Source organism: Anser cygnoides, chromosome 1 (genome assembly GCF_040182565.1).
Source record: "Anser cygnoides isolate HZ-2024a breed goose chromosome 1, Taihu_goose_T2T_genome, whole genome shotgun sequence".
NCBI classification, from domain to species: Eukaryota; Metazoa; Chordata; class Aves; order Anseriformes; family Anatidae; genus Anser; species Anser cygnoides.
Window position 1 is genome coordinate 53295261 of NC_089873.1, and position 23004 is coordinate 53318264.

The 23004-nt window shown below is 38.2% G+C and overlaps 1 protein-coding gene across 2 annotated transcripts in view; it reads right to left on the bottom strand.

The window, feature by feature from the left end:
- Positions 1 to 23004, bottom strand: part of TMTC2 (transmembrane O-mannosyltransferase targeting cadherins 2) — a 369395-nt gene that overhangs the window by 22924 nt on the left and 323467 nt on the right. For both annotated transcript variants that reach the window (XR_010830965.1, XR_010830962.1), the window contains exon 15: positions 4171 to 4276. The gene's annotated coding sequence lies outside the window, so the exon portion shown is untranslated. The remainder of the gene's footprint in view (positions 1 to 4170; positions 4277 to 23004) is intronic.

Sequence of the window (23004 nt, forward strand, 5' to 3'; positions counted from 1 at the left end):
ATGTAACTTTAAGGTTGCCTCTTGAAAAAGACACAACATCTACTTTCACTGCACTCATCCCTGCAATAGGAGCAGTTGCTACTAAGTGTTCTCAGCCAAGTCCTTCAGCTCACTGTGAGAATAAAATAATTCAGCTCTGGAGAAAATAAATTTAAATAATGCGATTCTGCTAAATTGTGCCCTAATTACACATAATGTTAAATGGCAATTACAGATGATGCAAAACAAGCCTCAAATTATATTTATCATTTGAAGAAGTCCTTCTTTTTTTCCCTAAACTCTCTTCAGCAAATCATGTAAATTAATTATTTCTTTTCTGAATTTTGGAAATGTATTCAAAACAAATAAACAAAAAAAATTAAATTAAAAGTATACCATCTGCCAACACTGTAACCATAGCAACTCTAGAATCAGATGTAAATACAATTTTTCCTCAGCAAACTCTCATTAAAAAGAAAGCTATTAGCTGTTTTTAACTTATAGGTCCAGGGGAAATGAGATAAAACAGAAAATGAGTACAGATTTATATTGTTTCAGTAAATGGTCTTCCTCTGTTAGCTGGAGTCTCAGCTGCTATAAAGTGGAATGGCACTAAAAAACATGTAATAGGTAGCAGATAATGCAAACTTCTTTCAGGATTTGTGATCCAGACCAACAGCATTTGCTGTTCAGAAGTAAGAAGAGATATATCAGAAGTAAGTGGAGTTATGAACAAATTTATATTACTAGATACAGTAGATAAGGAAGGGATTGTCTGGAAATCTCTCCTAGGAAGAGTTTGGGAAGAGACTGCAGCTACATTATCCTCAGTCTATGCCGAGCATAATATTATGTGTACCATTTCTCCCAATATGACTATGTTCTCGATTTTTTCCTCTGGGCTCTTGAAACAAGCAGAAATAGAGCAGGAAGATAAAACTGAATGTTGATAATTAAACTAGACGTTGTGTAACATTATTGTAAAGGCAGATGGTCTCAAGGAACAGATTGGTTTCCCACTAAGAACAAGAAGTTGTTGAGCATGAATTTGGGACTGAAAGTTTGGACCTACATGGAACTCTATGTGTATTGAACATCCTTTCCTCCACTCAGCCCCTCGAAGTCAGTTAAATGGATTCTCCTTGGACTGACTACAGGCTAAGAAAAAAGATCAAATATCTCTTTTTTATGCAAAGCTGCTTTGCCCCAAGTGGAGATACATTTGCTGTGGGAATAGAATTAAAAGCTAAGAAAATAAGAACACATCTTTTAACTAGTCATGAAATAGACTTTCTGATTTTTACTTAATTGTTTCCTTTGTACAAGGTGTTACCCGACACTTCAGTTGAAGCTTCATTGCTTTGAGAATGTCAGCATGCAGTATATATTTATAAGAGATTTTATATTGCTTTAGTGCAAGGTTACAAAAAGAGTTTAAAATCTGAAATCTATGTGGAATTTACCCATAGCTAGTGTTAGCAGGAACCAATCTTCTTGATGGACAATCAAGGACTTTCAAAATGTAACTCCAAAATAAAATCCCCCCGAGTCTTCTACTCCATAGGCATTTATATACCTAAGGATGCTGCATATGAGAAAGACTTTCACTAAGAAAATAAAATATTTAAGTTCTAGAGAAACTAGATATGTTTAAATGATGTCATTTTGCCTCTTAAGTTTGGAATAGTCAGCTGTCTCACCCTTCTTGACCTATCAATATTCATCCATAAGTAACTGGTCCTTTTGGCGGCACTTCTTAGAAACCTCATATGTTCTGAGATTTATTTCATAATTTGAGCATTCTTCACAAGATTCTGTTGTCAGATTTCATTTGAAATTGAAAATATATTACACTATGTCATGAAATGAATTCTGATTTGTTCTCTCTTTCCATTTAACAAACATGTTGCTGATTAGCATTTGACTACTTTGGCAAACATTCTGCCCAGTGAGAACAGAGTATTGACAGAACACAGCAAGGATGCTGATCAACTGCTTGAGTCCAGATCCAGGCTGATTTAATCACTAGCAACAGTCAGTGACAAGAAACTGTGGGCTTGTTTTTCTATATATCAACAAACTCTAATTCTTCTTTCCATTATGTTTAGGAAAATCCAAAGAGAAAACACGGATTCAACTAGCAATTAATATATACATATATATATATATATAAATTGATTATAGTTTGATACAACAGATCCACAGTAAGTACAAATAAGCATAGTTCCATCAATTTCAAGAGAGTCATGCCCATTTATACTAAGCCAAGATGCCAGACTTCTGTGTTCTCCTATCTATTTGGGATACATTTGGGACTAAATCAAAACAACTTGCTCTATCTTTGCAGAGACATTTTCTGGACACTTGTATTGTTTTGAATCAATGGCATTAATCTGTGAATGAAGAGAAAGAAAAATAGCAGGGGGAAGGGACAGATATTTTAATATAAATACCCATCTGCTGAACCATGAATAAATCATGCCAAATGATCATCATGATACTCTAATGAGGAATAGTTAAGGCACAGAAGCACAGAAATAAACAAACAAACAAGCCATCTAGTGGTATGTATATACTTTGCCAGATGATACCAAAGTTACTGGGATGAAATGGCCAAGGTATGACCAGATTCAGGTGCGCAAACATGGAACTCTGGATTTGAGGAAAACACTGAGTTTTCTTACGTACTCCTTTGAAAAATCTCTCTCTGAAAATATTGCTCCCCTGCACTACAGAAGTGTTTTGTTCTTTTTTTTGTTTGTTTGTTTATGAAGACAGTTGTTGTTACATATAGCTGTCGATCAAAGTTATGAAAGGGAAGAGGTATCCTTAACTAAATCCATATGAATCTCTGGATCACCCATGTGTATCAGCCATTGATTTACACACTTCTGCAGTCCCAGTACTCCCATATGAAAAAAGACATTTTGGGAATTCCACTGGTGAGTAAATGAAGAAGTCAGGCATGATAATGAGAGAATTCAGAGAATATAAACTTAGCCCCATTTCATTTGTTTATTTTTCTTAGCTTTATAAATATATCTGCAAATAATCCTGGCCTAATTACTATTTCTTTTACATCTTAAGGCAGCAATCTCAGATTTCTTTAAAGTATAAAATAATCCCATTCTGGGGTTTATTTTTTTATAATTTCAACATTTTTTTTAACAGCGATTTCTAGAACGGAAACTGTCATAGAACTGTGGTTCCATTTCACTTCTGTCATACTCCAAAATCTGATTTAAGTTCTGATCTGCATATCATCACTGTAGGGAACAGAATATTCCTTAATGGCAAGTCCATTAAAAAAAGATATATCAAAACACAATGGAGTGAAATATTTGCTACATACATGCTGGAGTTAACAATGATTGGCAGTTGACTAAGAACTACTGTCATTGTTTTGGCTGGGACAGAGTTAATTTTTTTCATAGAGTTTCATATGATGCTGTGTTTTGGATTTTGATTAAAATCGTTGTGATAACATACCAATGTTTTTAGTTGCTTCAGAGCATTGATTGCACAGAGCCAAGGACTTTTAAGCTTCTCATGCTGCCCTGCCAGTGAGGAGGCTAGGGGTGCACCAGGAGCTGGGCGAGGACACAGCCAGGACAGCTGGCCCAGACTGACAAAAGGGATGTCCCATACCATATGGCATCGTGTTCAGCAATAAAGCTGGGGGAAAGAAGGAGAGGAGAAAAGGATGGGCAGGTTCAGGGCAATGGTGTTTTCTTCCCATTAAACTACTCTGGGTGATGAACCCTGCTTTCCTGGAAGTGGCTGAATACCTGCCTGCCAATGGGAAGTAGCAAATGGATTCCTCGGTTTGCTTTGCTTGCATTCACAGTTCTTGCTTTACCTAGTGAACTTATCTCAACCCATGAGTTCTTGCACTTTTACCTTTCCTATCCTCTCTCCCATCCCACCTGGCGAGAGTGAGTGAGAGGCTGTGTGGCACTTAGCTGCCTCCCAGGGTTAAACTACAACACGTATTATTAATATGGATATATACACCCTCAGTGTTTTTTTTCTTGAAGTTCAGAGACTCCAGAGAAAATACAAAGATTAAAATTAGAAATATCAGGTGAATAATGATCAAGCTTGGGGAAAAAAAAAAAAAAAAAAAGGAACACTTGGTATTATTTACCTGTAACAGATGGCATATGGAGAATATCAGGTAATATAACTCACCTAAGGTAGGTGAATTTGGTAGACTGCAGGACCTGTGAGAGTTCTTCTGTCCCAGGCATGTTCATGTGAGGCTATTTCAGTTCCTTCTCGACAGGGAACAGGGAGGCTGAACACACAGACACACAGACCCACAGACACACACACGCACACATGTGAGAGAGAGTTAGAAGTAGGATTTAACAGGAACATAGAACAGACTGCAGTGAGGAAGCCCAGGACTCGGACACATGCTAGCCAAGCAGCACCTGCTTTCATGTCACCAGGCTCATTTATTATCTTTTCCTATCTTCACAGAGTTGCTCCCCAACACTCCTCCCTGATCCCTCCCTTTTTCTGACTTCAAGCCACCTCCTAAACATCCCATGTTCATCTTCTATCATTGGTCATCTGATCCTTGTTGGATCTTTGTACAAATTGCTAAATATAAATTCAGATACCTTAATGTCTAAATGCAGTTTAATAAACTAGTATTTACAGCACTTATTTTCTGTAACCGTTTCAAGCTAGAATGCTTGAGATCATACAATATAAAAACAACTCATGAAAATTTGGCTGCAAGTCCAGTATATTCAATTCGGCACCTCAGAACTCCCAAGAAAGAAGTAATTGGATCTTCACTTCACTAGAAAATTAACTAAATTTTAGGAAATAGCATAATACCCCATGAAAATCCCATGTTAAGTAAAGTACTATCCTTTGGACTTACTTTGAAATAATAAATTAAGTTATAACCCAGTGTGTGTTTAGAAAATAAATAATAATAAGTGGCAATATATTTTTAAATTCTGGGCATTGACCCATCTGAAGCAATGGAAACTTTAGTCACTTGCAGGACTAATCAAATAACTCTTCTTTAGTTTGGTGGTTTCACAATGATGGCTAGATAAACTCCACCACACCTCCCTGTCAATCCTCCTCCTCAAAGGAACTGAGTGAGAAGATATGAAAAAGAGCTCAAGAGTTGAGATAAGCACAGGGAGATCCCTCACCAGTCATTGTCATGGACTAAATAGCATGGGGAGAGTAATACAATTTATTGCCTATTAGTAAAAGATTAGAGCAGTGGGAAACTAAAAGCAACCTAAAAACACCTTCCCCCCATCCACCCTCTTCTACAACCCCTTCCCACTCCCCCCCCCCCCCCGAGTATTGCTGGGGAACGAGGAATGGGGGCTGTGGTCAGTCCCTAACACTTCATCCCCACTGCTCCTTCATGGTCACTCTCTGCCCCTGCTCCACATGGGGTCCCTCCCACGGGATGCCATTCAAACTGATCCTGCATGGACTTCCCAAAGGCTCTTCAAGAACCACTCCAGTATGGGTCTGTACCATGGGGTCCATCCGCCAGGAGCAAACTGCTGCAGTACGGGTCCCCCACTGGCAGCAGCTCCCCCCGACCCCCTGCTCCTGCGTGGGCTCCTCTCCACGGGCTGCAGCTCCGGCCCGGGGCCTGCTCCTGCGGGGGCTCTCCATGGGCCGCAGCCTCCTCCAGGCCACATCCACCTGCTCCACCGGGGGCTCCTCCACGGGCTGCAGCGTGGAGATCTGCTCCGTGTGGGACCCGTGGGCTGCAGGGGGACAGCCTGCTCCACCAGGGGCCTCTGCACAGGCCACAGGGGAACTGCTGCTGCCTGCCTGGAGCACCTCCTGCACTTTCTGCACTGACCTTGGTGTTTGCAGGGCAGGTTCTCTCTCCCAACTGCTATTGTGCAGCACTTTTTTTCCTCTTCTTAAATCTGCCCTTATGGATGTCCCAACCAACCTTCCTCACTGGCTCAGCTCTGGCCAGCAGCAGGTCCCTTTAGGAGCTGGCTGGATCTGACTCTGATCTGACATGGGGCAGCTGCTGGGCTCTGCTCACAGACGCCACCACTGGAGCACTCACCCCACCGAACCCTACCAAATCCTTGCCTTGTAAGCCCGATACATTTTGAAATAAGTTATAGAATACATGTGGGAAATCAGGAATATAATTCAAAACATAGCTGAAGGCGAAGCTTTACAGAAGACCTCCCAGCCATTGTCTAGATGGAATTTTGCTGATGGCAAAAATCTTGTTGCATCTATGCTTTCCTTTGACAACCTCTTTCCAGCCCCACTCCATCTATAGCTATAGCCTTTCTTTTTTCCTCAGCCCAACCCTAGCTTTAAATTGAAGCTTGAGACTTCTACAAAGACCCCCGCACCCATTACCCAGTTGAAAAACTTCTCACAGCAAAGTTCCTCTTGCATCCCACATTTTATTTCGTCAGTCTCTTTTCAGCCCCACTACAACTGCAGTTTGCAAGAAATATTCCTTCTTTCTGGCAACTCGAACCTCAGCCTTCCATAGAAGAGCAAGTTTTGCCACATAGCTGTAATGAAAATTTAATATTGTGGTTTTATTCAGAAACCACAGAATCCTTCTTGTTAAAAGATAGCTCCCCAGATTTCTCCCAAACAGAATCACAGAACTGGATAATGTTAGCAGGGACCTCTTGAGGTCATATAGTCCAACGCATCAGCTACAACAGGTTGCTCAGGGCTATGGCCAGACAAATATTGAATACCTCCATGGATGGAGACATTGCAGTCTCTCTGTACAGCCTGTTTGAACACCCTCACAGTCAAGGTGTTTTCCTATGTTCAAATGGATCATCCTGTGTGACAATTTGTGCCCATTGCCTCTTGTCCTGTCAGAGGCATTTTGATCCCCCTCTTTCCCTGCCTTGAAATTGTCTACTAAACATCCCAGAGTAATCTGCCTGTCATTGTTCCTCTAATTCTTGTTGGGTCTTTGTGTCAAAACAGATGGTTTCAGTCTCTAACACTAGACTTTCTATAGGATGGAGAAACCATCCAACAAAGAAATAATCTTTCAGTTATATCACCCAACTTTAAAATCAGATTAGTTGTGACGTAATATACTTTTTATGATGGGAAATGCTGTTTATTCTAATTTTTCAATTTATTAAAATATCCAGTCTTACCCCTTCACCATTTTCCTTCATTTTTTGTCATTTGTCAAAAAATGACGAAAAGCAGGTAATGTGGTGGTTTTACCCTGATGGGCAGCTGAACTCCACAACTTCCCTCTGACTCCCTCTCATCAATGGAAAATGGGGAAAAAATACAATGGAAAGGGCTCAAAGGTTGAGATAAGGACAGGGAGATCACTCACCAATTATTGTTACGGGCCAAACAGACTCAGCATAAGGAGCTTAATATAATTTATTGCCTATCACTAGCAGCCTAGAACAGTAAGAAACTAAAAGCAAACTATAAACACCTTCCCCCCTCATCCAACCTCTTCATCTCTGCCATTCCTTCACAGTCATTCTCTGCGCCTGCTCCACCTGGAGTCCCTCCCATAGTATGGTGACCTTCACAAACTGATCCTATGTGGTCTTCCCACAGGCAGCAGCTCTTTAAAAACTGCTCCAATATAGGTCCGTACCATAGGGTCCATCTGTCAGGACCAAACTGCTCCAACACGGGCCCCCCCAAAAGCAGTAGGTCCCCCCAGATCCCCTGCTCCTGCGTGGGCTCCTCTCCATGGGCTGCAGGAGAACTTCTGCTCTGTGCCTGGAGCACCTTCTACCCTCCTTCTGCACTGACCTTGATGTCTGCAGGGCTGTTTCTCACTCCTCTCTCCCAGCTGCTGTTGCACGTCAGTTTACCTTTCTTAAATCTGCTCTCCCAAAGGCCAAACCAATGTTCCTCACTGGCAGCGGGTCCTTTTAGGAGCTGGCTGGAGCTGGCTCTGATCTGACATGGGGCTGCTGCTGGGCTCTGCTCACAGATGCCACCCCTGCAGCCCCCTGCAACCAAAACCCTGCCATGTAAACTAAATACATATATGCATACGTATAGAAATAAGACCTTCAAAGTAATTATCTCCATTCAGTCTTAAAGCTAAGAAAGTCTGTCACGATTATCAGAGAATTAGAAAAAGACAAATTCAATCCTTGGAGATGTTCTAGTTAATTCACTGACAATGTTGTGTGAAAAGCACTGAACTGTAGTTTTACCTGGGCTTCAAGTTCTGAGAAATAAACTGCACAGTTGACTTTGTTCATTGCAGTGGCACCACATCAGTCTCAGTCCCTTATGATCTTCATTTTGGATTCTGTTTCTTTTTTTTTCTTTCCATTTATCTTGTAATAAAGCTGTAAAATATTAGCCTATGTCCTCTTTCTTTCTCTTAAATTCACTTTTACCAAACAAATGGAATGAGAAATTTATGAGAAGAGAAAGTTTTCTTTCACCCAAAAGCTTCCCATCAACTTTACACATAGTACAAAGCAGGGACGACCAATAATCTGGTTCCAGAGCAGCCAAACTAGAAAGCATCAGCCAATAAGCAAATTGAGAAACCTCTTTTGTTGTTGTTATTTTTTGTGAGAATTGGTCAGGATTTAAAATTGGTTGTTCAATTGAAGTGGAGAGAAAGAGAAAAAAGAGAAAAAAGAGAAAGAGAAAAAGAAAAAGAAAACGAAAAGAAAAGGAAAAGGAAAAGGAAAAGGAAAAGAAAAAGAAAAAGAAAAAGAAAAAGAAAACGAAAACGAAAACGAAAAAAAAAGAAAAAGAAAAAGAAAAAAGAGAAAAAAAAGAAAAAGAAGAAAGAAAAAGAAAAAAAAAGAGAAAGAGAAAAAGAAAAAGAAAAAGAAAAAGAAAAAGAAAAGGAAAGAGAAAAAGAAAAAGAAAAAGAAAAAGAAAAAGAAAAAGAGAAAGAGAAAGAGAAAAGAAAAAGAGAAAAGAAAAAAAGGAAAAGAAAAAAGGAAAAGAAAAAGAAAAAAAGAAAAAGAAAAAGAAAAAGAAAAAGAAAAAGAAAAAGAAAAAGAAAAAGAAAAAGAAAAAGAAAAAGAAAAAGAAAGAAAAAGAAAAAGAAAAAGAAAAAGAAAAAGAAAAAGAAAAAGAAAAAGAAAAAGAAAAAGAAAAAGAAAAAGAAAAAGAAAAAGAAAAAGAAAAAGAAAAAGAAAAAGAAAAAGAAAAAGAAAAAGAAAAAGAAAAAGAAAAAGAAAAAGAAAAAGAGAAAAAAAGAAAAAGAAATAAAAGAAAAAAAGAGAGAAAAAAAAAAAAGGAAAGGAAACAAAGGACACTTATTAGCTAATAGTTTTCCTGAAGTAAAACACAGAAGAATCAGGCCACAAAAAAAGCAGAGCTCATAAATTTCAGGCCTTTTCAACTGTTGTCCGTTTCATTAAATACCTAATTTACATTCAAAAATGTATTTTTCAAATCTCAGACAATGCGCTGAATTTTGTGTAAATCCATATAGTTTCCAAAACACCTCACACCTTCCACACATGCTTCTGGAATCCCACATGTGTTCCTGGAAAGCATGCAATAAAGTGTAAGCTAGTAGTAAACCTTCATTTACAATAAGCTATCAAATTTTCCTGGAACTCCCTTCTGGTGTTACAAACCTGAAGAAATATCCTTATTTAGTCAGTTTCATAAATTACAGATAGCACTTTCATATCATATTTGCAAGCTAATTTCTACACTTCAGATATCTCAGATAATTCAGATTCTGCAATTACCAACATTATTTTTTCTCTTCAAACCATAATGCAGTTACTCAAAATTATTCCAAATGTTTCATCTACAGTCATGCATGAAACTGAACATAGGAATAACTATCAGAATTATAAATTCTCCTGTAGTCCAAAATTTAGGATAAACCTTCAACAGACAAGGAAAACTTGCTCTTGAGAAATTTATTGAAAATAGTCCCACAGATCCCTTATTTTTATCTTTCTTTTCATCTTGTGTTTGTATAGAGAAATAGATTCCTTCATCTTTTATAATAGACTTCTCTCATGACTGTTCAATTGCTCTTTTTTTTTTCTCACTAGACTCATCGCTTATTTTTTTTTCTTTCTAATGAGTGGTATGTCCCACCAGTTCTTCAGAAGAAGAATCGGAACCTTAATGAGCTTCAGCATTTCCCTTAGCTGTCTGGGGTCCACAGCTCATAACTTTCTCACATTTCCTTATTTCAAAATTTCTAGTAGTTACCATTCTGAATCTTCACAAGAGCAGGAGACCCAATTCCTTATTAAATTATTATCCCTTATTAAATAGGACATTGGCATTTCCTATCAAATTGCTGCTATGTGGAAGATATGAACTTCTCACTCAGCCACATTTGCTAGGAAATGCCTGACTCTTAGTATGCTATTCAGAGCAATGAAAACATGAAAAAATAAGTAACACAAATGAAAGCATTTAAAGTTGCATTTCATGATGCCATGGATATGGTACTCTGCTTACAGTGTCTCACAATGAAGTTTTGCCTTAGCACTCTAACAGTGGACAAGAAATTCTCAACCCAGATATCCTATAGCCATTCTAAATTGTGATAGTGAATGGTAAGAGTTGTTTTCTGTATTAAACTGGTCTTGAACTCTTCAGCAAAAGGTAGTCCCTCACATACGTTGCAATGTGTAATTCAAACTTCAACACATAATAAAATATTTTAATTTCCTTCACAAAACTCTTACGTGGATCTTTAATTCTCTTTATCACTCACAAGATGCCAGGAATTGTCCTTTCCAGAAGCAATTATAATTTAAAGAGTTCAGCCTTGAAAATCTATTATTTATTTAATATTGCCAAGGCCAGCAGCTGATATATCTTCTAAGTAATGATGGTTTTCAGTGTATAATTTTAAACTGGTGAATTCAGCTTTTGAAGAACATCTTAATTTGTTTGGCTTAGAAGACCAATAACAGGATAATCCTTCACCTCTGTTAGTTCTAGTGTTTGCCTAAGAAGAAATTCACATAGGCAAGAATTTGTGAGTACAGATCACTTTTCTTGGAATATCTAAATCTGAGATTCTTAACTGACTTGTTTTTCAGTATCTCAGTTTCCAGTATTTCTTGAAACTCTAGCTACTCTAAGAACTGTTATAAAGGAGAATCAAAATAAATAGTACCTGTCAAAATCCTGAACACAATTTTTCAAGTCGGAAAAATATTAAATGTGTTCCATGTGAGACATATTAACAGCACTTTGTTTTGTATATAGAAGACTCTTTGCTTCTGTCAGTTTTGATCCAGTTTTACAAGCATTTAGATGGATAGACGGTGGTTTCATAGTTGTTCAAGAAATTACCATAGTTTTTAGCTCTCAACACTAATATGAGAATTTACACCATGTTTTTACCAATGTTTAGGAAAAGTTAGCATCAATAATAAAGCTTTTTATTTGAATTTTTACAGTTTTAATAATTAATGCACTTGGTGTTTCATTTTGCATCCATAATGTTTTAGAATTGATATAATTTAACCTTAATTAACCAAAAATGATCTGTTTGTAATATGAGGATGAAATACACTATCAATTTTAAAAGGTCTCAGAAGAAAGTTCCTGCAAATGTATTTAAAAATCTGTGTTAAATATCCTTACTATAAAATTCAGTTTGGCTTCTAGGAGGAACAGGATAATATTTACTGCAATTCAGAGGATCAAATTCGTCCTTGATTTGGATGTATTACTTGAAGAAAGTACAGGGCTAAGAAAAGAGAAGTGTTAGAACTAGTGGATGTTATGCTTCATGTTTTAGACCTTAATTCATTCCAATACATACTTTTTGATATATCCACAGTTTTTAAATTTCTCTTCCAGATATTTCAGCTTATTAAGATTCAAGTGCAATATGCAGTTCTCTTTCTGCACATTTTTTTTAATTAATGAGGAATAGTTGTGCTTATGGAAATGATAATTAAGCGTTTTTTTGCCAAACTATATCAGGGGTAGTCTGTATCTGATTAACATATCTATATTTTCTGCTGTAATTATGCAATATTACTAGCAGTATCAATATCCTTCAATACTATAATTTCATATAATTCAAAAAGCAGCCCTTGTAAACATATCCATTACTTATAAGTATCTGGAATATGTGTTAGGTAGTTATATGCTCTTGTTAGCAACCAGAATTGTTGTTGTTATCAAAAGTCTTTGCTTTTAATAAAGACCGAAGAGCACTGATGCTTCTTATTAGGCAATTTTTCACTGCTGCTGCACCATGTAGATAGTTACCCTCAAATCCACTGAGACAGGTAAAGAACCATATCTCCAACATAGTGTGACTGCACATGATTCTGGCTCATACCTTTTCAGATCAATGTCATGGGTAAGTGGTCTGTATCCCAACAACCCTGGGATCAGGCACGTTATAAGTTATGCAAAGAAGCTGGATCACTGCAGTGATCCCAGGATCAAAAACTGTAAAAACAGCTCAAAGCCACCTTTGAATGCTACAAATTGCAAAGGAATAAAAAATCTACCATGCCACAAACTTCAAAAGCAGAGCCTAGAACTGAAGTCTGTGCTTCAAAGCACATTACAAACTCATTTGATTAATTCCCACAGATTTATGAGGTTGGAAAAGATGAGCCCAAACCTAGAAATGGAAAACTGAGAAGAAGAAAATTTTATTCTTGTGTCAGAAAAAAAGAAAAAAAAAAACTGATTTTATATGAATATTGGTTCCCAAAACTATCATAATTAGCATGGAGATAATAGTATAGAAGTGCTACTAAATATTTTTCTTGAAGACTCAAGATCATCTATAACTGCTATAAGCAGTCTACATCCACCCATCCACCCACCCACCCACCTCTTCCTCCCTCCCTCCCTCCATCCCTTCCTCCCTCCTTCCCTCCCATCCAAAGGATAAAAGGATTAGATTATTCCACAACTAACAAGAAGTGGCTCAATAGAAAGAGGCTTGTACTAAAATAATCCAAAGTGAGGTCTGTTAATATTTTAAGGATTTTACTTTGTGAGAGCAGTGCTGTTCCAATGACTGAAGATTAGCTACTGAAACAGCGCACACCTGGAACACATCTTCCAGTATAATTTCACCAAAAGAAGTCCAGTTCGTGTGCTCTAGTTGCCTCAGAAACAGTGTGGGAATAGTAGTAGACAGGTTTCACACCTAAAACAGTCCTCATCTAGTGTATATCATAACAACAAATACCCCGTTAGTTAGCATATGGGATTTAACAATAGCAGAGTGGAAAAATGAGTCTATGGAAAGTTAATGATAGCTATGAGGTTTTTACATTCTTAAAAGAAAGTAGTATTTCCCTAAGGTTTAAGAAGACAATGAAGACTTTTTGAGTTTGGTTATCAATAGAGGCTAACAGTCTAATACATATCTATATGTTTAAAAAAAAAAAAAAACTACTTATCAAAACATGGAATTTTGTGAAGGTCGGAGAAAAAAAAAAGAGAGAAATTTAAATCTTGTATTTCTAAATCTGATCTGCACTTGCATTTCTTCTGGGGAGATAATAACACATCCAGAAATTTACCAAATAGAAATAACTGGCAGCAGTAAGGAGACCTGAGTATCTTATTAGGCAAGCTCAGCAAAAGTGGAATGGATAAATCACTCTATACAGCCATTTCTGGTTGGTGACACAGATCAGCAAGAAAGTAATACATTTCACCTCCTAATAACATGGAATTTTATAGGTAACTCTGCTAGCTACATAACTGGGATTGCACATAGTAATGATAGGAAAAACAGACACCACACTGCATTTGTTATGCAGTACAAAATTGTGGCATATATTTGCAAATGCTAAAGTAACTTAAAGCAACTCTATGTAAATGCCTGTGGTATGCCTGCAGCTGGAGACCTGATGACGTACTCCATGATGAGAATGAGAATATACCTAGGAATTGCATTCCAAGGCATGTAGGAGGAATACATAAAGGTATTAAAGGATCATTTGGACACACGTAAACTGAGGGACTTGTATATCTTTGGAGCTAACTCTCATCATTCAATAATAAAATCAAAATTTATTAAGCTTAATTTTCAAATTAAAATTAAATCAGCTGAGAAAACCTATGAAAAGAGAATTGTCTCTCTCCTTCATAAATTTTGCGAATCAGTATTAATTCCATTCCTGATACCAAATGTATGATATAACTGGGATGTCTCCCTCTCTGGACATATTCAAAAGCAGTCTGGAAATGTTCCTGGGAAATCTGCTCTAGGTGTCCCTGCCTGAGAAGAGAGTTGGACCAGATGACCTTTAGAGGTCCTTTCCAACCTCACCCCTTCTGTGATTCTGTTGATTCTGTTGGTTTTGATCCTTCAGCATGTGGCACACAGTGTAAGCAATTTCGTGGCAAAAGAAAGCGGATGATAGGATAAAAATCCTGAAAAAAAAATGTATAAATTGACGTTTTGTCTATGCTGCAATAACAGAATCACAGAACTGTAGGGGTTGGAAGGGACCTCAAGAGATCATCAGGTCCATCCCTCCTGCCAAAACCGGTTCCCTAGAGCAGGAATCTGCCTTTCATTCTCTATTGTCCTTTCTCTCCCTCCTTCCCTCCGTCCCTCCCTCCCAAAACTCCCTAACTCCCAAACCTCCCAAACCTCCCTAGTCACCCTCCCTCCTTCCCTCTCTCCCCTCTTCCCACCTTCCCGCCTTCCTGCCTTCCTGCCTTCACACCTTCCTGACTTCCTGCCTTCATGCCTTCCTTCACGCCTTCCTTCTTTCCTTCCAGCCTTCCCACATGACTTCCTTCCTTCCTTCCTTCCCTCCTTCCTTCCCATCCCCTTCCTTCCCACCTTCATTCCTACCTTCTCCTTTCTTCCTTTCTTCCATCCTTGTCATTTTCCCTCTGCCTATCTCCATCTTTCTCTTGTTATTTCTTCTAACTTGAATGGTAAAAAAGGATAGCCACCCAACAGCCATGTCATACGGTTGCAGCACAGACTTGACTCCTGGGCACCCGTCCTGAAGATGTCATAGCCATTTCACAGTGGGCAGATTGATGGTATTGGTTGAGCCTCTGTACAAACTGTGACACAGCCAGGCCAGGACTGTATACACAGGACTGCACCAAGCCAAACAGGCAGATGAGCAGGCCATAAAGCAAAAGCAAGGAAGGGAGGAAACTGAGGTAAGGAGTACCCATATGACCGTGGGTAACTGATCGTCCATCTCTACAGCAGCCAGTTGACAAGAGACCGACATGACCAGACCATGCCAAGGTACTGTCAATGTAATCAGCAAACATAAGGCCAGAAAACTGTGAGCAATCTAGACCACAGAAAGACAGCAAAGGCAAGAAACACGTAAGGGCCTTTAACAGAGCAGGAAGCATCACAAAAACATCCAACAAATAAAAATTCTCAATGTTTATATACAGCGTGAATGAGTATGTACGAGACTATAAAGAATCTCCGGGAAACATCATAATTTAAACAAAGCCACAGGTACAGGGAGCAGAAAGATCCCCCATCTCTGTTCCCTCTCCTGCTCTGTCACCTCCACCCTCCACACCCTCATGGACAACGGGTCAGCTCTGCACCACGCTGCAACTCGACCACCTCTCACCGTCTGCACAGGGAGCTACAACTTCCCCAGAGCTGCGGACACCCAGAGCTCGGTACCACCCACCAGCGCTGCAAGCTCTCATGCCCTCCAACACCATTGCGACGTGCCAACAGACATGGAGAAAGGGAGCTCAGAAACACATCACATCTTTCTAACCTCTCCTGCCAGTCAAGGTGCACACAACTTCCCCGTAACCTTGGACAAATGGAGCTCCGCACCTCTCGCCTCCTCTCTAACCCATCTCGCCCTTCCTGGCAGATGAAGTCCCAAAACCGCCGACCACGGGAGCTTCGCCACATCCCCCATCTCTGTTCCCTCTCCTGCTCTGCCACGGCACCTGCAGGGCTGCAACAAGACCATGGAATTAGGAGCTCTGCACAAGCTGTTAAAAGACAGTGATTGAATAAGTCACCTTAGATGATTTTTAAAGCTGTAGCTGTCTATTAATGAATGATTGACATATGAGTGTTGTGTCAGGTCCTGAAATCTACACAGCCTGTTTAAAACCTATGGAGCTATTGTATTTTCCAATAGGTGTCTAGAAGTTTGCACATCTATCTTCACTGATATTTAGCCACAAGCAGATTTTCTTACTCATCTTTCAGTTATTCTCTCACAATCACCAGAGCTCTGATTTAACTGCACAAGATCAGAATGACATCTTTTCCTTGCTGCTGTTTTTAAGATAGTAACTGTTAAATAAATAAAATAAATAAATAATGGTATTCAGCTTTCTTGATACCCACTGTTCACGTTCAAAATAAATAATGTATTTTGCAGCATATTATGTGGCAGCATTTTTTGACAAAGTGCAAATCAGTTGATTTTCTTTGCTATTTATGCAAAGAAAATACTTCATCTTTCAGTGTAAATGTCTATATATAACGTTATTTTCAAAGGAATAGAGATGCCATTGCACATTACCTGCAGCTTAATTTTGAAACCTTGGTAATTTCCTTCTAGTCCTATTTTTATACAAACTTGTAGGGCTAATCTGTTCTCAACGGAATTTTTGCAGGTGGTGTTATAATTTACATATTGCAAAGGACAGAAGAGGCATGTTTTACTTACTTCAAACTTACATCCCATTCTTAGCACATTTTTATTACAGGACTTTATTCAATATTAACATATCTACCTAGATTTATTCAAAATGATGACTGTGAAAGCTTTAAAAATGAGGAAATATTTCAGCTGTGTGTTTAAAATGTGAATTCTAAAAGTAGTAATGTAGCTTTTGGTAGATTTGATTTCACAAATTCAAGAAAAACTTTTATTTAGGTATATGCCATACCTCACCATCTAATGGAGTGTTGTCTTTTAAATACAGACTCTTGTGCTTGCCTTTTCTGGGTATTCATTAGTGATACTAAAAATTAGTACTACAGCTTCCACATTTTGAGAAAGAATGAAAGCTGCAAACACATACAACACAAATAAAACTTAGATTAAGTTCAAATGTGCTAGTCAATTCAACCTAAAGCAGCCATATCAGTTTAACATAAAGTTGGTATGACCCTATCAGCTATATGAACTTTCAGCATAAGTTGGATCACAGGTCACAATGATTCAGATGTTTAAATTAGATTATTTCCCTCTGGTTTACAATACCTCAGCTGTGTTATGGATGTCTTCTCCATTTCCAAAATCACAATCTGTTCAGTCAGCATAGTGGGTCTGCTGTCATTGCACATTATTCTAACTGTGATGCATCTTACTGACAACATCACCACCTTTTGATTTACATTGACAGGACTCAAAATACAGAAGTGGAATATTCTCCAAGGCATATAATCAATAACATCTGCAACATTTCTGGTATTTCCTTTGCCCTGTTTATACCATTACTGTCTCTGCTAAAGCTATATCACTGTAAATGTTTCCAGGAACATATGCTGGCATCAGCCCACAAGACTGTTTCTACAGTACTGAAAATTTTAAATCTCAGAGGGATCTCAGAAGTATTACTAGTTTATTGTTCTTACACTCAAGTTATTGTGATAAATAGGATGAGGAAGCATACACAGTAATATCCTTCATAGCATCTTCTTATTTTGTGCAATACAAGATAATAATGGTAAAACATTTTCAAGAACAATAAAAAGGATTATTATCTAGTAAAAATGATACTTAGCTGCAGGGATTTTTGCAAGAAAAATTAAACTGTGTTCAAGTGTTAAAATCAGCTAATCTTTGGGAAAATATTGGCATAAAAGCATTAGTCCCAAGAACTGTCTAGGACAATATGAAGAATAAGTGAAAAATGATGTTATTTCTAAACAAGTGTGTGTATATGCATTAATTCAGTGATGTATTTTCTGATGTACAGCATTCACATGGTACTAAAAAGCACAGTTGAAATGAAAGGATTATGCTAAAGATTGGAGGGTAGAAAGTAAGCTGGAAAAAAAAATCTGATGAACTACAGGTCAGTAGCTGAATAGTGGAGAAGAAAACTATGCATAATTTAAATTATATTGTATGGTCTGGTTTAGTTTTAATAAATGTATCAGGCACTGAGTACTCTAAAAGATATCCATTTTAGTAATGTGCTAAGCTTAAGCACATCAAGATTTGTGAAAATATTTCTGATATAAATATAATCTAAATGTTTAACTATGGAATAGACTCACAATTGTTCCAAGGGGTTACTAAAAAACAAAAAAAAAAAACAAAAAAAAAAAACAAAATAAAATAAAAATAAAAATCAACATTTAGTGTGTTCAGCTGAAGAATGAAAGTAGTCAGTGCAACCACTTTTCATTGGGCAGGTGAAGAAATGCTTTGCTGAATCAAGCTGCAAGTTTCAACTTTTTTCAAGGTCAAATTCTAAGTCAAAAAGATTACATTTGAAAAAGAGATCAAATGAGGATCTCATTGAGGTTTATCAGTTGAAGTGGTAAATAAATTAGATGGAAAAGAAAGATGACTTCAGCAATTGTATTTTGTATCTGCAGGGTTTAAATGATGCTGTGCATATCCAGGAAGCCAGAAGAAAGACTGGTGTATCAGAAGCAGTAAGATGTAATGAAGAAATTTAAAAAGCATCTGTCAGTTGTGTACAATTCAGATATGGTAGTACTGAACATGCCATAATCTCAATTATATGCTGAGGTGTATACATATATGGCCTGTGAAGAATCAACACACTAAACATGTTTGCAAGATTTATGTACATAATTTGTATTTCTTAAGAACCATCTGTTCTACCAAAAATGTGAGGATTTCTTTAGATACAAATAAGTCCGCATTAACCTTAACTCAAATTGAATTTCAGTAATTATTTTAAAAGTGTCACTTAAATGACAATTTTAAATGATCTTAAAAAAAGGGGGGGGGGGGGAGAGTTAAAAAGTACGCTATCACTGCATTCAAAAAGCAGCATCAGCATTTTCAAAGCAACAGAACATATTTCTAGAGTAACAAGGGAAAATGAATAACTTTTGGGTTCCATATCTAAATCTGGAACCTTTTCTTGAATTCTTTGCTGAGACTGAATAAAATCAAAACAGTATTTCTTGGCCTTGCTTTTAAGTTCATTTGTACTTAGGAACAAAGGAATAGGGGAAATGTTATATAGCAGTAGTAATTCTGAAATCTCAAATCACCTTATTTTCTTGGCCTGGCCCACCATCTAAATATGCACAGACACTTACACTACTGGAAGGAGATAGGTGCTCCAAGGGCAGTGAAACATGTCTCAGAAATGAAGGCTCATGGTGAGTCTCCAGCAGGTTAAGGATATACCTAATGCCTTATGTCAAAGCGACATTAAGGAGGGCACTGCTGAAGCTGTTGCAGAGTTAACAACTGCTGTCACTGTGAGAGAGAGCAATGAAGAGTTAGAACCTGTTCAAGTGTTCAGCAAGTTCTCTGGATGCTTCTGGACTGCACCTCCTCGGACATATGAAGAAAAGACTCTCAAAAGACTCTACAGTGTCTCAGAAGATCTCATTCTTTCATCCCTCAACACTTCCATGATGAATGAAAACTGAAATGTAGATAAACATGGGTGTGTGCTAGAAAAGAATGGCAAGAACATTTGTTCTACATGTACCCTAGAATTCCCATATCTATTTTTAAGGAAATTAAAAATACAGTAACATAATGCAAAAAGGGTAGATAAAGAAGATGATGTTTCCACATTACAAAAATCATAATTTTCCTTTGGAGGGCACACAGTTTTCCTTAACTCCTAGAAAAATACGGGTATTTTTAAGAAGTATCCTCATAGCTGCTCATGAACTCAGTTTTGCCACATGAATCATGTCATAGAATCATAGAATGGTTTGGATTGGAAGGGACCTTAAAGATATCTAACTCCAACCCGCTGCCATAGGCAGGGATATCACCCCCTAGATAGGTTGGCCAAGGCCCCATCTAGCCTGGTCTTGAACACCTCCAGAGATGGGGCATCCACAGCTTCTCTGGGCAACCTGTTCTGATACCTCACTACCCTTACAGTGAAGAATTTCCTCCTAATGTCTAGTCTAAATATATCCTCTTTTAGTTTAAGACCACTCCCCCTTATCCTATCGTTATCTACACAAGTAAAGAGTTCTTCTCCATCCTTTTTAAAAGATCCCTTTAAGCACTGAAGGCCACAATGAGGTCTCCCCAGAGCCTTCTCTTTTGCAGGCTGAACATTCCCAGCTCTCTCAACCTTTCTTCATAGGAGAGGTGCTCCAGCCCTCTGATCATCTTTCTAACCCTCACTCACTCTAACAGATCTACATCCTGCTTGTGCTGGGGGCCCCAAACCTGGATGCAGTACTCCAGGTAGGACCTCACAAGGGAAGAACAGAGGGAGACAATCACCTTCCTCAACCTGCTGGTCACAACTCTTTTGATGCAGCCCAGGATGCAGTTGCCCTTCTGGGCTGCAAGCGCACACTGCTGGCTCATGTTGAGCCTTTTGTCCACTATAACTCCCAAGTCTCCCTCTGCAGGGCTGATCTCCATGAGTTCTTCTCCCAGTCTGTACTCCTGTCTGGCATTGCTGTAACCCAGGTGCAGCACCTTGCATTTGGACATGTTGAACCTCACTTAGTCCACATGGGCCCACTTCTCAAGTTTGTCCAGGTTATTTTGGATGGCATCCCTTCATTCTGTTGTATAAACTCTACCACTCAGATTGGTGTCATCTGCAAATTTGCTGAGGGTGTACTCAATCCCATTGTCTACGTCATTGATGAAGATATTGAAAAGCACCAGTCCCAAGACAGGCCCGTGAGGGACACTGCTCATCACCAGCCTCCTGGACATAGAACCTCCACCTGGACATAGAGCTGTTGACCACTACTCTCTGGGTGCGGCCATCGAGCCAATTCCTTATCCACTGGATGGTCCACCCTTCAAATCCATACCTTTCCAATTTAGAGATTAGGAAGTCATGTGGGACCATGTCAAAAGCCTTACAGAAGTCCAAGTAGATGACATCAGTCTATTTTCCCTTGTCGACTGATGATCACTCCATCATAGACGGCCACCAGATTGGTCAGGTATGATTTGCCCTTGGTGAAGCCATGCTGGCTGTCCCAGCTCACCTCCTTGTCCTGCATGTGTCTTAACATTGCCTCCAGGAGGATTCATTCCATGATCTCATCCATTAATTCTCTGAACAGCTGAAAGTTGGCTCTTCTGAAGTTTAGGCCCTGATTTTGTTCTTAGCCAGGCCCATATCCTGCTTTCTGCCCTCTTTTTCTATCCTGCTTTCATTGTCTGCCTAGGGAAATTGTGCTTTCCAACATTCAGGCAAATCTTGCCTACCTTTAAAAGCCTCCTCTAAGAAAAGAAAAAAAGTCAAGCATGAATGAATTTCAAATTCATCAGGGGCTCCACTAAAGAAAAGTTTTACAGTAAAAAAATCCCTTTAGTAGAGCTTCCCAGCACGAGGCCTAAGACTCTCTCACAACGGCCACAAAGAAAAGCATGGTATGTGGCGTATCTACTTGCAAACATTTCTTGTATTTTCTCTGTTTTTCCTTTTGTCCTTGGCTCACTGCAAGCACTGCTCTGCAACAACTAGACCATGGATCACCACTGTTTTCATCACAAATCCAAAACACAGCATCAAACAAGCCACTATGAAGAAAATTAACTCTATCACACACAAAACCATCACACCTAGCAATATTTTTAGTGAAAACAGCTGTGTTTTAAGTACTGAAGTAAATGAAATTCATATCCTTTTGGTAAGTCACAAATGTGCCTAAAATACTGGGAACTTCCAATGCTCTCTATTCTTCTGTATGTGTATGAGCAGATAAGTCCATAGGTAAGAACTCAGTGTCTTATTTTTGGTGCTTTTAGGACTAGATAGCCATTATAGCATAATGTCCTGAATTGTTTTATTTTATTTGGGTGCCTCAGTTCTACCTAAGTCTAGTTTTAGGCACTAAAGTAGGAGCTTTATGTCCTTCCTTCATCTCCACATATGACAAGTGTCAGTGCATCTTAACATATAAAAAAGAGTTGAAATAAAGGTCAAAAGGGAAACCAAGTATTTCAGTAGATCTGTATTATGTTTTATATCATTTTGCATGGATTTTCAGAATGTCAACTTGTAATCATATTTCCAGAAAGGAATAATTTTCAGCTTTTCAATCTCCCTTTCCAAATTTCCATAAGGACAATAAATCAAGATTTCATTCCCTCCACCTGAAGTATTAGTTCAGCCTTAGGCATCCCTTGCAACCTCTGTATTTCCTTTGCTTTATGGCACTATCTAGATTTATTTTGCCTTCTTTTTTTGAGCATTTACATTTTTACAAATGTTGGCATACTTTCTTTTATTTACCTTTCTTTAGTTATTACTCTTAAGATGCTCGCCTGTCTGTTGGGAATGTACTTTCTATGTCATATATACACACAAGAAAAAGGAAATACAATTACAGATGAGTGCAGTGTAAGTTTAACTCCTCAACAAAGTATCTAAACCACTCAGGCTGTGATTAACACACGAACTGCTCCAAATTGTTATGTAAAACAGATCTCTGGAGCAGTGTTGACTCAGACATAGGTACATTTTAATGGCAAGTCAATGTATAGGACAGAATTTATTTTTCCAAATACATTTTAACTTCACTTGTGTTCTGTCAGTTTTGCTTGAATATTTAAATGTCCAAAACCCACTCTTGCAGAAAAATAGGGCCTCCAGATGAAGCATTAAAGTATGAGTCAATCTACTTTAAATTAAAAACAAGGTGTAATTGAACTTGCTTTAGGCTGCTGACCCTGGAGATGTTAAAATAAAATAGAAAGTCATCTCACCAGCCAGGTTCTACTAATCTCACAGAGTATTAGTCATGTCCCTTGTTATGAGAAAATTCTATTAGCTGTTGCATTTAAAATGATGTGCAAAACCACTTATTTAACAACTATTTTATCTTCAGTGTTTTTAATGGAGCAATTGGATACAATACAACATGACACATAACAAGTTTGTTATATATATGTTAGTGTATTGAAT